This window comes from Simochromis diagramma, unplaced genomic scaffold, assembly GCF_900408965.1.
Source record: "Simochromis diagramma unplaced genomic scaffold, fSimDia1.1 OVJJ01000123.1, whole genome shotgun sequence".
Lineage (NCBI taxonomy): Eukaryota > Metazoa > Chordata > Actinopteri > Cichliformes > Cichlidae > Simochromis > Simochromis diagramma.
In genome coordinates, this window is record NW_024386778.1 from 4,485,414 (window position 1) to 4,502,329 (window position 16,916).

Below are 16,916 nucleotides of genomic sequence, written 5' to 3' on the forward strand. Positions count from 1 at the left end.
CAAGTGAAATCTGCATCAAAACAGGGTGACAGAAGTAAAACGAGTGCACAAAGCCTCACTTTGTACATCTGCTATTACAGTTCTCCTCTATGCAGACGACTTTCCTGTTTTCAAGGCACAACTTGGATCTGCTGTACGAATCTTATGGATACACACTAAATGAAACAATAGTGTGCATGACTCCAGATTCTGATCCCTCATCCTAATATGGTCCCAACATAGCAACAGCAATAAAGCAAATGTTGAGGCTTCAAAATACAAAGTCCATAAAACAATGGCTGACGTGGGTTTTATCATAAGGGTGATAAATATACAGATTTCAGTCTGTCTTAGAGATTTGATGTTCATTTACCTGCAGATGCCCTATACGTGCCTGCTCCATGGTTTTTCACAACATTTTGGACATCACTATTTAATACAGGAAGTAGGTGAACTAAAACAAGTCATCTTTCTTTGTGAGAGGACCATATTAATGAAACAAACCTCAATGACATCATAGGGAGCCCTAAAGATGCTCCTGCTGCTTCTCTTCCTCCTCATCCAAAGCTTCCTTCTCCTTGTCCTCGCCTTCCATCAAATTGTAATGTAATGTTTCTCCCCCTCCTCTTCCTCATTTTGTTGGAGCTGTGAACACAATTAATGTGACTCTGGATTAATTTGTGCAAACAAGAAAAATCTACAGCTTTTTGGTCAGAGGTGCTCTTGTGATTTAAGCCAGGTAGAGTAGATTTATCTGTTGATGCTACCTGCTTCAGCTCTGGCTGCTGAGTGATATTTAAACCCTGGCTGGATTACAAACTTTAACCATGTGCTGATACTTTAACTTTAACCAGCGTTGATACCTCATGTTAGTATAACGACCTCTTCTTAGCTTGTATGTATGATGTATGATGGTGGATAAATGAAATATACAAAAAAATTAACTATATTACAAAAGAACATCTATCTTGGAAACATCAAATGACCGAAGCATAACTTGTCAACTAGTCCGAAAATAAGTTATACAGGAACAGTCAAAGACACCTTCTCATGTCACATTTCTATTCATTTCTATATAATTCGATTAGACAATAAAGAGTTATCTAATCTAATTATTCATTCAAAACTCTTATGCATAGCTGCATTTTATACAGATCTACAGAATTTCAGAGTTTCTAGAGCAGACACAGAGCTCACGTCACAACAGGCTTCAGGCGCCATTTTAGTGACTTTAACAATATATTAAATTTTAATTTCGGTCTAGCTGACATTAGGTTATGCACTCAGCACGCAATTGAACCACATATTTTAGAAGCCAAAGGTTCAAATTAGCTGGGAGCCCCTTCACTTAATTATAACAGTGGTTTTGTTAGGAAAACAGTTGGATACTAAATTGCGCTGACGTCAACGGCTAACGTATCTAGCTAATCGCTACTGTTAGCACAACATTAACAGCAAGCTACAATGACGAGTAACAAAAACAAAACAGTAATAAGGTTTTAATGAAAATGTTTTACCTTTTCCAACAGTCCCAGAATCCAGAGCTTCAAAGTCCAACAGGTACTGAAGACTGTTATCCGTTTCGCTGTCACCGTCCGTGAGAAAGTGTTTTTTTTTTTCCTGAAAGGTCAAGGCCCGCCACTCGCGCACTCAGTCTGCGCATGCGCATCCCAACGACTGACCCCCCTCCGTCCGCTCCCGGGAGGTTATAGTATGACGTGTTCTGACGTCACTCTCTCTCTCCCTGTCATTTATTTGGCTCGAAACACATATTAACAAATTGCTCAGTGATGAACAACTACTCAGATCATTTACCTAAGCAGTGCGCTTTGTCAAAACGAAGTGTGTGTTCATTACACTGACATTCTGTTCTGCAATTGTTATTTACTTGTATTTTATAATTTGACTTTACATACTGCTGGGTGGTTTGTAAAGTTTACAATAACTAGTATTATCATTATGCTATATTTTCAAAAATATATAATAATCTCAAAGGTAATGCCTTGGAGTAGAAAATAGTAATGCTTTATTAAAATTTAAAACTAAAGTACTGTATTTGAATGTGTGTATTGTGTCTACTGTTTGTTAACTCACCATATTCATAATGTGTTTGTGGGGTTAGGGGTGTGTGTGTGTGTGTGTGTGGGGGGGGGGGGGGGGGGGTTAGGGTCTTTAGGCTTTGGCCCTCACCCCTGCCACCAGTATATTTTTAAGCAAATATTTCTAACTTTTATTTGAATATTCAGTTTCCTACCATCTTCTCTTAAAGGGTAATTGCCAGGTAACCCGCCCTCTCCCTTCGCACACACATGCACACAAAGAAAACACACAGTATAATTCACAGCCTCGTTATAGTGAATAAATATTTATGCCATTTACACCATCAAACTTAGATTGCTAAGGATGAAGAACCTTTTGTTCTTTAAAGAACCATTTGTAATAGCTGAAGAACCATCAACAAAATAAAAAGGTTCTTTGACGTATGATGGTTCTTTAAAGAACCATGAAGACATCTGAAGAACCATTTAAGAACCATAATTTTTCTGAGTGCAAGTCCAGGTCCCTGAGGCTGTATGCTAAGCGGCCGGGGACAAAGAGTGTCAGCACCACAGTCCAGGTTGAGGCAGCGAACATCCATGGATACATCAGGAAGATGGCCCCAACCGACCGCGTGCTCAGTGAATACCTCAGGCAGCAAAACCCCCAGAAAGAGGAGGAAGAGGAGGAACCACTGTGAAAGGACAGGCCCCTGCACGGTATGTACCACCAGCAGATAGAGGAGGTGGTTGATATCTAGAAATCCTACCAGTGGCTGGACAAAGCTGGACTGAAGGACAGCACAGAGGCACTAATTATGGCAGCACAGGACCAAGCTCTGAACACAAGATCCATAGAGGATGGAGTCTATCACACTGGGCAAGACCCCAGGTGCAGGCTGTGTAAAGACGCCCCTGAGACAATCCAGTACATAACAGCAGGGTTCAAGATACTAGCAGGCATGGCATACATGAAAAGCCATAACCAATTGGCCACCATAGTATACAGAGACATCTGTGCCGAATATGGCGTGGAAGTCCCGAGGTCAAAATATGAGACGCCCCCAAGGGTGATGGAGAATGACCGAGCTAAGATCCTGTGGGACTTCCAGATATAGATGGACAAAATAGTGGTGGCTAACCAACCGGACATAGTGGTGGTAGACAAACTGAAGAAGATGGCTGTAGTGATAGATGTAGCGGTCCCGAATGACAGCAACATCAGGAAGAAGGAACATGAGAAGTTCGAGAGATACCCAGGGCTCAGAGAAGAGCTGGAGAGATGTGGAGGGTGAAGGTAACAGCACTAGGTGTGGTGACTCCCAAGCTAGGTGAGTGGCTCCAACAGATCCCAGGAACAATATTGGAGATCTCTGTTCAGAAGAGCCCAGTCCTAGGAATAGCTAAGATACCGTGCAGGACCCTCAAGTTTCCAGGCCTCTGGTAGAGGACCCGAGCTTGAAGGATAAACCGCTCGCAGGGGCGAGAGAGGAATTTTCTTAGATCCTAGAACTACTTATCAGATCATTTTCTAACTTTTACATCCAAGTTAAGCCCAAATATCTTGGGGCATCTGCACTGTCATGATCAGTTTGCATGTAAAATGAATTCTTTACTCTTCCAGAATAAGTAAAAAAAAAAAGAAGTAATAATAACAATTTTTAATTGTTTCTAAGTCAATTTCCATGTGAAAAAATCCAATTAGATATGGGTAAAACCAGTGGGTCAAGAGTGGCTCAGCAGTGAGTAGCATATTCATACTTTAAATGTCTGTCACACTTTCTGATTCATGTCTGGACTTTGATGGAGTACTGTTATAGAAGTGGATTCCCATATGGCTGTCTCCTATGACCCTGCAGTTGCAGAGGGAAATGACAGTGTGAGTAATGCTATTCATCCAGGGTGGTCCATTGGACTGAAGGCTAAGCATTGTGTGAAGAAAACAACAATAATCTGTCTTTAATACGAATCTTCTGTCACACTGTCTGTTCCAGGGACACTTCAGGGTGAGAGCATGCAGTGTTGTAACCTTTTTTTCAGACAAATTCTCATGTTTGCTTTCCACTGAATTTTAATTATATGCTAATCTGGAGGTTTGAATATAAATTTGTGATAAATAAAAATTTCCATGGGTGATTACATTTTGGGCATTGTAGCAGGAAGACTTTCTTAAGTAGATTTACCTGTTGGGAAGCCATTTTATTTTGTTGCCATTAATCACCTCTTTTGCATATTGCAGAGGAAATGCACTGCTTAAAGCACAGGTCTCGCAAGCACATACCATGTTACAGAACAATACATTTTGCATTCTTGGGACAAAGTTTTTGTTTTCAGATAGTTGAACTGGATATGTTAACGTGTAGTCTAATATTCTGGTTTAATTAGTTAAAAAGCACAAATCGAGCTGAAATACTCTATCTAAATTCCCTAGTCACAATAAACAGACTCAGAGTAAAAAGATCCAAATCAACTGAAAATGCAATTGGTTTCAGAGGCTTAATATGTACTTTTTCATAAGATGACAAAAATGAAAACATTTGCTATGTAAAACCACCTTAACCTTAATGCCAAAAAAAGACAACAGCTATCCTTCTTTAGGGAGCCAAAAAACACTTTCCACAGAGAAAAAAATTCATGACAAATTGAAAACGTTTCTGCATGGTCTAAGTAAATTATCCTACACCTGTTAAAAGGGTTTATACAAAATCAAAAGCAATGTAAACAGATTTGAAAATCTACAAGTACATTTATGTCTCAGTAGGATTTAATTTGTTTAAAATGCTTTCAGTTTTCCTTTAAAGGTACAGTCAACCATTTTTTGATAATAATATTTCCTAATAATAATTTTAATAATAACACCGATTATTTTACTCTAAAATATACATTGATTAGTGTCTAATTATCCTTTCCAACAAACTAATGCATTCTCAAAAAATCTTAAAATAAAAGCATAAAAAACACCTTTGAGTTGGGGTTGGTGTTTGGATTGGTAAATGGACTGATTCTTATATAGCGCTTTTCTACTCAAAGCACTTTATACAACATGCTTAATTCAATCATTCATACAAGTACTTTTTTCTATGCTTTTAAGTGCTTTCTATGTAATATGCATTTATATTCTGCCGTGGAGGCACATTTTAATTTATGTTTGCAACTTCAGATTCAAGATATATAGGATCATACCACAGAAGCAAAAATGCAAAGGAAAAAGACGAATGTCATCGTCTTCCAATCAATCAATCAATCAAGGCTTTGTCATTCATCAGAACTGAGCTTAACTCACTCATCAACTCATATCTGACACAAGGTTTTACAGCCTTCTTCAGAGCAAACAGATGTGGATGACAACTAAGGTAATTAATTTGACTCACTAAAGATGAACAACAGAAAGAGTTGTTTGTTCTAAAGGTGCCAGGATATCTAGGACTGTGTGCTTGAATTGGGAGGGGTAACAACCAGAATTCAGTTAACTGAAATCGACTGACATCTAGTAGTGAGATTTTACATGCTGTAAGTTCATCAGAGGTGCACAAGTGCAGCATGTTATTGTGCAAACAACAGGTATCAGCAGTAAATTTCATTGTCAGGATCCACCATCACACAAGTATGCTAAATATTGGAATGTGTTACACACATTTTAACGATCACTTGCAGTGATTTTATGTTACTTTATAGACTGACAACATGCTTTTATGTGCAGTCTCAGTGGGACTTCCACTCATACAGTCTGTGAAAATTGTCACAATAAATCCATGTTTCAAATGCACAATTTATGTATGGTAAGATTAAAAGATCAGATAGTAACACATGTCTAGTCTGTCTTCGGATGACAAATGATGGATTTGTTGTTCCCCTATAAGTCATGGCTTGCCATCCTTCATGACCTATCAAGAGTTTGAGAAGTTGCCAGGGCCTTATTCATGTCTTTGAGAGTGACAACTAAATGACAAATAAATGTTCATAATAATGAGCATAACAACAAGCGGACAACACTGTGATACACTGGCCTTTGGCAATAATAATATCTTGATGTTAATAGCTGACTCTTTTCTTCATGATCAGTGCAATGGACTAACATTTATATATTTCATGTGTAAAGTCTTACTGACCACCCAAATGACTTTGTAGTAGGCCATATTATGTGTTTTACAGTAGTGGTGGTTACATCAGGACAAACAGGGCTAGCAGTGTTTGCCTAGTGAAATCTCAAAATAGAGATAAATAAAAAACCAAAGTAAAAGCAATCCCTCTCCCTTTATCTCAAACATACATTCTTTCATAAAGCTTATTGCCTGTTTACATACGTCCTTTACACTACTGCCATCTTGTAGTCACAATTGGCTATTGTTGCTAGAAGCTCCTCTTTAATCCCAATGAAATCCGTAGTGTGTTTCAATTTAATGGGAATGTTAATATCCTGTTAAAAATGTATTCAGTAATATAGTAAATAATAGTTTAACTATAGAAGTAATAATATTTTACAGTTATTCAGCCTAGAAGAGTCTTGTAAGATGCAGGAGACTGTGAGCACAGAAAAAAAGAACAAAATATGAATAAGAATAAAATACAAACACAAAACAGTGGAGCAAGTGGGGTTTAGGTAATGGGGGGTATTGTCATCTATGTTTTGCTTCTCATAAAAGTCTTTTTATAAAAGTAATTATATTCATTATTTTATGCTTAGTTACAGCACTTTAATTTATGCTCTTTATCTAGGTTTCTTTCATACTTATGACCTATTTAGGCATATCAGTTAATCTAACCATGTCTTTGGACTGTTCATGGAAATTGGAATACCTGGAGGAGATCAAGGAATTGATGAGGGTTTTGATGAGTCAAAAGCTGTGTTACCATCCCTGTTGGCAAACATGATTGGAAAGACATGATGTGTGTTCTAAATCTAAATTTGTAAATCTGTTGTAACATGTAGCATCCAAGAAAGAAGTAATATGTGGAAAGTGTGTGTTTTAGTACACGATTGCCTCAACTGTTACTCTGTTACTTTATGCAACGATGGTGTACTGCATATATGAATTAATTAAAAGAATAATATGCACAAAACAGGAAATAATTTCCTTGTCGTTTTAGGGATTTCTGTTAAGTTGGGCTGTGAAAATTCGACTTTCAGAGCAATGGTGAGCACATTCCACATTTATCATGGTTTTCCTACTTTTCAGTAGTCTGTGCTCTGTGGTCTGTGCTGTTGCTGACAGAAGTGTTGAAATGGTGAAAATACATACCATTTGACGCCTCCACTCACCAATTACAGTTATTTTTAATCTGACACTGAGGAGTGTTAGATTTTAAAATCCAGCTATCCACCATGCCAGTTGTACTCACTGAAGTGCAAACACATTTGAGTAAATGTGTTTGGACACCATAGCAGGCTCGAAGCAGTATCAGTGTGCAGTAGAATAAGCGAAAACATAACCAGCAAATCAAGGTTTTAGGAGGACAGAAGCAGCCAGATGAGGACATGAGTATACCCTTAGGGAGATGGTAAATGATATTTGAATCCGATAAAACAAAATTTGACTGCCCACTGGATATATAGCAATACACAATAATTTACTGTAACTACATTTAGAAAAGCAATTGATGTCTGGCATACTAGTGAAGCCTAGTATTATATTTGTTTACTTTATTTAATAATGCTTTAAACATTTTTCGCTCAAACTGCTGCTCAGAAGCTGTGCCTAATACATAAAATCCAGGAGACACAGTTAAGTCAGTATGCAAGCTCCTGCCAGTACATTGTAAAAATACATGATAACAACAAGGAACTTCTATTGCTGATTTAAAAATATATTTCAGATTAAAATTGTTGCAGTAATGCTGTAAAAGCAGTGTGTGCTTTTTTAAAAGCCATTCATTTTTGGACATAATGAAAAGATTCATTTTTAAAGATGATTCTTAAAGCATTCCTGTACTGTATATCAGTGTGCTTTGGCACTGAATTTCTAAGTCTCTGGAACTCTAAAGGCATGGAAAATGATTCTTCTGAAATACTTTCCTTCATTTGGTACCACTCCAAACTGTCCGGCAGATTCACTGGTAGAGATCTGGTCACAGTGTTTCACATTATTTTTATCTATTACCTCACAGTAGGGGTCAGTATTTCAGGTTCTTTTAAAAAAAAAAAAATTACACTCGCTTACTGAAACATTTACTCACATTGACTGATGAAAAGTTTTCTTTTTTTTTGTTGGTTTTTTGGTTTTTTGCCTGTCCAGTTTGGGACAAAATTGTTGTCTGAAGGCCAAGAACGACGCCAAGCGGCTTTACTTTACCAAGTGGATCATCATGACCTTGCCATATTGGTCCATTTGATTGACCTTTATTATAATTAGGTATTTATTTTATTTTATTTTCGGTTGTTATGGACGGGACAGACATGACTGGGGGATAGGACAGGGAGAAAGAATGAGAGGGAGAGAAAGAAAAATAGAGGGGAGAAGAGATGGTGAGAAAGGGGGGGAAGAAAACCCCCCAAAAACAAATGAAACACCTGGATCACCTGTATGGAGATAAGAAAAAACAGAAGAGAAAACAAACAAGAAAGAGCAACATAATAAATACAACACCATCACAATAAACTAGCTAACAGTAGATAACAGTAGATACTAAATATTACATGTTATTGTGCAGTATGCAAGATGGACAGCGCAAAATGTGCTTTGAGGTAGCAGCCAAGAAAGGTGTAGTTTGTGTCTGTGAACACCCGTGTGTACACCTGTGTGCACACCTGTGTGGATCAGCACGCTTGTATTCAAAAGGTTTCTCCATGTAACGATCTGCTAGGGAGTGTGGGGAGTCATAGCCCCGTCCCCCAGGGCTAGAAGCAGGTATGGATGAGATCCAGGCCCCAGACATCTAGAGGCCCCAGAATACAAGGGCCCAGGCAGGACCACCAGGGGGGCAACCGTGCTGAGGAGAGTCCCAAACGAGAAGTCACCCAGCAGCCACGGAGCAGAGGCCAGAGGGGGCTGCAGTGACGTGCCCGCGGGCTCTGCCGGCAGCCAGCTGTGCCAGAGAGGACCGGGCCTCAGGTCACACCCCCCCCCCCGGAAGGGGCCCAGCCGGGCCACAGGCACCAGGCCCCGCCAATCGGCCACCAGGAGTGAGCCGGTACATACTTGAGCATCCAGCCCCAGACACCAAGAACCACCAACACAGGTCTCCATACCTCAGAGAGTCTGAGATGTTCCCGGAGAGGTGGAGTCTAAGACCCAAGCTGACATACAGACACAGACGAACAGGCACACGCAGACACAAACATGCATTCCCACCCCCATATACACAAACAAATACTCAGCACTCACCCGACGTGGAGACAGACACAAATAGACACTGTACACACATTCACACTCCCCAAACATACTCTATATCTCAGGTCCGGGTACCCCTGCCCCCAGAGACCTTTCTCTCTGGGGTGGAGGAAAGCAGACCCCCTCCTTATCTGCAATAGCAGGGAGGCCCCGGATCCAAGACCCCAATCTGACGGCCAGCATCTCCTCCCGCTCAAATGTAGTGTTGCTGCGTGTTGTTCTAAAGTGCATTTAAAACACAGGAGGGCATGGTGCTTCCTGCCAGAGAGCAGCATGGCTCCCCCGAAAACCCTCAGCGTCTATATGCATTTAAAATTGAGGGTAGGGCACCAGCACCAGAGGTGGGTTTGAATACACAGACTGTCCTCTGTATAACATGCCCACCCCCAAGGCCCTATATGTATGTGTTATGAGAGTATGAGTAATGAAGATGTCTAGGTTGCTGAATAAAATTGAGGCACAGGCGGCCAGACGGGGACAGAGGGGGAGTGCCTCTCCAGTACCCTGGTGACACACCTGCACCCCAAGCCCTGCGTGTGTGTGGGTGTGGTGGAGCGGGAAGAGGGAGGCAGCTGAGGATGGGAAGGGAAGAAAGGGAGGGGCAAGCGGCCCCTCCCTGGGGCCAGCTCTCCCGCTAACCCCAGTAGGCACCCCCACACTCTGGAACCCACCAGGGCAAGGGGGCCCAGGCCCATCCGGACCGGGGCCCACAGCAGTCCACCCGACCCCACCGCAGAGAAAACTGCACCCACCCCATCATCCCTTCTCCCAGATTACACAAGACAATAGACACCCAGGTTGAGTCATTCTCCACCTCTCCAATATCTCTCCCCCACCTGCAGAGTGTGCTCCTGTAGAGAGCAGACCTCCTGCAAAGATGTAACAGCCTCCCCACCAGTTAGAGAGCCCTCCTGTTGGGCCGATGCACCAGAGGTCCCCCGCTCCGGGGCTGAGCTGCCATGCACGCACCCGCCCACCACCCCGGCAACACAACAACCAGGACCCAAGGCCCCAAGGCCCAGCCAGAGCCCCAGCCCGGGGGCGGAGCACCCGCAGACCCCCAAGCCTCTGCCAGGCTTGGGGGTCTGGCAGAGGCCAGTAACCAACGTCCGCCAGCACAGACCCTCCCCCATCTCTGCTGTACGCAGCCACGAGAAAAACACCATCTAAGAGCCACCAGAGCCCCTAACCAGGTCATGGCCACAACCCCCGCGTTAGGCCCTCCAGGGAAAATGTCCCTAGGGAATCCCTAGACGCCCTAAGGCCGTCCCTACCCCCATATCAACCACAATAGCGAAAGCAGGACTAAACCATGACCCCCCACCCCCACTAGGTGATGAAGCCGATCAAAGGAGCGCAGAGGGATTGATCAAATGTGATGGCAGAGGCTGTATCAAGACTAATGTGATCTATTAGATAGTTTTCATATTGGTTAGAATTAAGATTATTTTTTATATTTCCAGTTAATGAGGACCGTTTTCTTGGCAATGCATAGGGCCATAAAAACAATGTGGGCTGTGTTTATTTCTGTAATGACCTCATCCAAGTTGCCCAGCAAGCACACTAAAGGGGAGGCTTTGATAAGTCTTCACATATCTCGCACCAAAACTTCTGAACTGGTGGACAGAACCAAAGAGCTTGGATATAATTGTCCGGGGTATTTGCTTGACAGTGTGAGCAGTTGTTGGAAGACGTATAGCCCATCTTGAACATCCTATGACCAGTATAGTGCACTCTATGTAATATTTTGTATTGTATTAATTGCAAACTGGGATTTCTGATCCATTGAAAGGTTTTAACAATATCTGAGAGCAAAGGTTTTGGTCTAAGCTAATCGATAAATCCACTTCCCATTTTGCCATAGAAAGGGATATTGATTCATCTATTTTAGAAAGTGTTCTGTATATTTTAGACAATAATTTGGGGGTTTTTAGATTAAAAAAATTGTACCACATTTGGTGGTGTTTGTAATTCAACTTCACTGGGATAATTTTTTTTTTTTTACTATGGATTTAATTTGTTGATATTCCAAAAATCTTTTTTTGTTGATCCCATATTGTATAACTAGTCTGTCAAACAAAATAAAGTCTGTTCCTTCCAATATATGTTCCAAGTGTTTAATACCTTTATAACTCCCATCTGGCAAGTTGATCATATTATTGTTCTGTAATATGTCAGGGTTGTTCCAGATAGGTGTACGTTTGCATGGGATTAATGAAGACTCCCACCATGCTGTTAGAGAAGAGTTGATGTTGATGCTTTTAAAGCATTCATGTCGTTTGATGTTTGACCTGATAAATGGTAGGTCTGAAATTTCTAGATTATTACATAGTGCCTGTTCTACATCTATCCAGGGTTCATCTAAGAAGGTGTGTTTTAACCATCTAGAGATGAACTGAAGCCTGTTGGCTAAAAAGTAGTGATTGAAGTTAGGCAGATCGAGTCCTCCTTTATCCTTGGTCCTTTGTAATGTTTTTAAGCTGATACGCGGGGGTTATCTTTCCAAAGGAATTTAGAAATATACAAGTCTAGAGATCTGAACCAATCTTGTGATGGCTTACTTGGGATCATTGAAAATAAATAGTTTATTTTTGGCAAGACCATTTTATAGCGGCGACCCTTCCCATGAGTGATATGGGTAGAGATTTCCATCTAGCCAGATCGCCTTCTACTGTCTTTAAAAGTGGGATATGGTTTAATGTAGTTAAATCTGCAAGCTTAGGAAAGATATTGATACCTAAATATTTAATATTTCCAGATTGCAGTCGGGTAGATGAAGAATTATGGAAGGAGCAATTAATCGGAAGAACTGTATATTTTGACCAGTTAATTGAATAATCTGAGACTCTTGAGAAAGAGTTTATCAGTGCAATTACCCCAGAGAGATTGGTTTGTGAGTTTTGGACAAAAAGTAACACATCATCCGCATAATCAAAGGAGCTTGCAAAGAAAAGCGTCTGGACTTCTTTAAGTTACTTGAAGACGTTTCACCTCTCATTCGAGAAGCTTCTTCAGTTCTAAGGTCAAATGGTGGAGAGTCCCAGAGTCCCAGATAGACCTAGTGGGGGGAAACTCCCACTAGGTCTATATCTGGGACTAGTTGTTATTAGAAAGATCAGAAAGGATTTACAGTTATCTTAACTGCTTATCCAGTTGTGGTTGTGGGGGTAGTAAAATGCCAAGTTATTCTATAATAAGTTGTATTAGTACGAGGATGAACAAATAAATAAACAACGAATAAACAATGTAAACATTTCACAAAACAATAAAACTGCAAAATACATCCAACATTTGACCCTAACCCGATGCACGCGCGTGCGCGTGCACACACACACACACACACACACACACACACACACACACACACACACACACACACACACACACGTTGTGTTTCCATCACTTTTGGGGACATTACATCAACTTACATTAATTTCCTGGAGACTTATCCTGACTCTACCCATCACAAGTCCTGAACCTTACCCTAACCCTAACTCAAGCCTTCACCCTAAAATTGAATAATTTAGCTTGCAATTTGTCCCCATAAAGTAGGCGAGACCTCACAATGTGAGTGTGAAAACAAATTTGTGTCCCCACAACAATAAGTAATACATGACCACACACACTGACACCCACACAGCAATATTGGTATGGCAGGGATCAGGCCCACACAATGTGCTTACACATGGCCCACATACCGCAAAGAATGACGGCCCTTTGGTGGCCAAGACCTGGTTTGCCAGAGGTGGCCCACACAAGGGTCAGCACAAGGCCAGTTTCAGACACCCTGGTTGTCCTGTGCTGGCCCATGTGTGGATTACCTCTGGCAAACCTGATCTGGGCCACCAAAGGGCCGTTATTCATTGCGGTATGTGGGCCATCTGTAGGTGGTGTGCAGCCACGGGCCAGTTGTAGACACACTGCTGGCCCTGTGCTGGCCCAGAACAGTTTCAGCTCCGGCCCCAGATGTCAGCATAATGTGTACCTTAATCAAGCCATGCAATAACGTGTGCCGGAACATGCAAAACAGTGCAAAAGTAACATGCCGAAACTCTATGTGGGCACTAACACACACACAGACACAGTTACTTTACCAACTGACCCCTGAGCTCCTAAGTGTCCCTCAAACCTCATTCAGGGATCCACTCCTCTACTTCACTGTCACTCCCTGAAAGCTCACTGTCCTCAAGTGCACATTCCCTTGGTTTCCTTCCATAAAAGGTTTTTACATCCATGTCCTGTAATTATGAGTAGATTATAAAGTAAAAAACATTGACTATGATCATATAAATGCACACAAACACATCTCTACACACATATGCAAATACATTATATTGCCTGAAAAAAATTGGGCTAACTGCGCAGTGTTGCCTTGAGGCAACAAATGAAAATTAACAGTTTTACTGTATAAATAAATTTTAAAAAGTAGAACAAACAATCAAATATGCTTCTTAACATATTCATGCACATACAAGTATTTTTAATATACATTTATTTCACTATAAACATGTAAAATAGTGATCTTTATTTTGCCTCCTAATGGAGATGTCTCTCATGTAGTGCAGCTTGCAGAAAGGGGTCCTGCCCCCCCCCCTCCCAGATGAAAGTCACACCACCTTCAACTCATCATTTTATTGGAAAGAGATGTGCCTGGTAGCATTATTTGAAAGAAAAAAAAATATTTTTTTTTGAAGGGCCAGTGTAAGGCATGAAAATGTGGTTTGTTGCCTCAGGGCAACGCTATGCAGTAGACGGTTACTCCTCTGTACAGCATATGCCATTATTTTATCCATCCTCAAAACACACACAGAAACATTCAATTTTAATGTGAAACACCCCTAAAACTAAGATATAAAATAGCCGTTAATATTAGTGTGAGTATGCTTGGAAAACCTGCAGCCTCCTAATGAAGAAAAGCACTTTTATATGCATTTTGGTAGTATGAAAATCACCCCAATCTCGCCTTTTCAGGTGTGCGGTAGTACTGTAAGATTTAGATAAATGAATGGCAAGTAACTGCAGAAAATAAAAGGGTGCAGGTGAAGGTGCACCAGGATAAAGCTTTCAGGATAAAGCAGGATGAAGTCTTCTTCTGTAATTACTATCACTATAATTCTGGGACCTCTCCAGATCAGTCCTCCTCTTCTGTTTACTGAGTCACTTCAATGGAGCTCATACAGGTGCTTAAGGAAGGCTTGCCAGTGAGAAGAAGACAACAAAAAAGCCAATTCCAAAAATTGGAATGCTGTGTAAAATGTTGATCACATAGCATACAGATAACATATCCAATGTTTAAACTGGATTTTAAGAAAAATATTAGTTCATTATGAATTTTATGGCAGCAACATTTTTATTTTATGTTTTTTAAGTTGGGGCAGGTAGATGTTTACCACTGTGTAGCAGTAGCTGTGTCTGGAAATTGAGATCAGTTGCTGGACTTTTGGAAGAGCAGCTCTTTTCTGATATATGATTATTTTTGCTCAACAGTAATGGATCTTTTTTTTTTTTTTTATCATATTTTTCATTTTATGATGCACTAAATGTGTTCAGCTGGTGAAAGGTCTGGATTGTAGGTAGGCCAGTTCAACAGCTGAATATTCATTTACAGAGGCATGCCATTAGAATAGATATAGTGGGATGTTAACAATAATCTTACTGAAATATGGAAGCACTTTCTTGAAAAATACATTGTCTGTGTGGGAGCATATATTACTCTAAAACCCGCCTTTACCTCTTAGCATTTTCTACTGTTTTGAGCACTCAAAGCGCTTTACACAACTTGTGCATTCACACCTCTTCACACAGCACATTTTCTTTCTCTGATGGATGCATCAGTGAGCAATTTGGGGTTAGTATCTTGCCCAAGGATATTTGGCATCCAGACTAGGTGAAGCCAGGAATCAAACCTCCAACCTTCCAATCAGCAGATGACCTGCTCTACCTCCTGAGTTACGGCCACCCAACAATGACAAGTTTTCAAGCCATTCTTTTAGGAAAAAGAAGCAAAAAAACACTAGAAAAAAACCTCACTACACATATAACTGTATTATTGGAAGATTGTGCAATAATCTTCAACTTGCCTTAATCACTTCTATTCATAGAAGCACTTTTCTTCTATGCTTAAGTCATCTCTATATACATATACATTCATACTCCGATAGACAGAGCAACTTGGGGTTCAGTATCCTGCCCAAGGACACTTTTGTATGCAGACTGGAGTATCCAAGGATCAAACCAATCAGACCAAGTAGTAGATGACCTGAGCCTAATTCTTTGTTTGTGGACACAAACTGATTATGATGACCTCTACCTCCTGAGCTACAGCCACCCATGCGCATGTTTAAGGCTGAGCTCATTTTACATATTTTATATTCTACTTAATGTTCAGCATCATGTAATTGTAAAATGTAAAATGTTTATCTTTCTTAACATAGAAACCTCTTTCTTATGGTCACTTAATTTGGCCTTTTTTAGGTAGACAGTGCACTACACCAGGAATAAAAGGAGGAAGTACAAAATAATAACTATGATGCCCAATTAGCTATTAATGTTTTCCCCAACTTTAGAGTATTACTTAGATTCACACTGTTGTCTGTTGTTTAAGTCCTTATCGTATGGCTTAATATGTTTCCATTACTGACAGTCTGGTTGCGACTTTCTTTTCATTTTCCGTCTCATTCCTTCAAATTTTCCTCACACAATTACTTTTCCCTCATTCATCAGCACACTCGGTTTAGGCAAGGACATGTTAATCTATCAACTTGAAATGGATCTGTGTTGCTCTGTTTGCTGTGAAAACTTTATGCATTACATGGGCTTAGCATAGCATAGCATAGCTTAACACTGCTAAGTGTTAGCTATGCTCCTTGCCTAAAATGGTATTTGTGCTTAACTTAGCATGTCACATGTCTGTGAAGGTTCTCAGTCATCCAGGTCATCGTAGTCAACGGAGGTTGCAAAGAAAAGCGTCTGGACTTCTTTAAGTTTCTTGAAGATGTTTCACCTCTCATCCGAGAAGCTTCTTCAGTTCTAAGGTCAAATGGCAGAGTCCCAGATTTAAACCCAGTGGGAGTATCCCCCCAAAGAGGGACAAAGGACTCCCTGATGATCCTCTAATCACATGAGCCAAGGTGTGAAAGCGGGTGTGGGACCTAATCAGCCAGGGTTTCGGGTGAGCTCATTGTGAAACCTGGCCCCACCTTGTCATGTGAATTCCTGAGGTCAGATGGCCCAGGATTTGAGTGGGCGTTAAGGCGTCTGGGGAGGGAACTCAAAACTGGATTATAGATGGCAGACAGTTGGTGTCGTAAACTACCGCCTCTGTTCAAAGATGGTCGCTCACAGTGGACATAGATGGCCTCTTTCACTCCTCTTTCAAACCATCTGTCCTCTCTGTCCAAAATGTGAACATTGGCATCCTCGAAAGAGTGACCTTTATCCTTAAGATGCAGATGGACTGCTGAGTCTTGTCCTGTGGAGGTGGCTCTTCTATGTTGTGCCATGCGCTTGTGAAGTGGCTGTTTGGTCTCTCCAATGTAGAGGTCTGGGCATTCCTTGCTGCACTGTACAGCAT

The 16,916-nt window shown here is 40.9% G+C and overlaps 1 protein-coding gene and 1 long non-coding RNA gene across 3 annotated transcripts in view; both read left to right on the top strand.

Annotated features, from left to right (window-relative positions):
• Positions 1-16,916, top strand: part of opcml (opioid binding protein/cell adhesion molecule-like) — a 441,137-nt gene that overhangs the window by 277,896 nt on the left and 146,325 nt on the right. The gene's annotated exons all lie outside the window — the stretch shown is intronic.
• Positions 12,326-14,559, top strand: LOC120722581. Its single transcript, XR_005693535.1, has 2 exons — positions 12,326-12,730; positions 13,423-14,559. It is a non-coding gene; the product is annotated as an uncharacterized LOC120722581 (long non-coding RNA).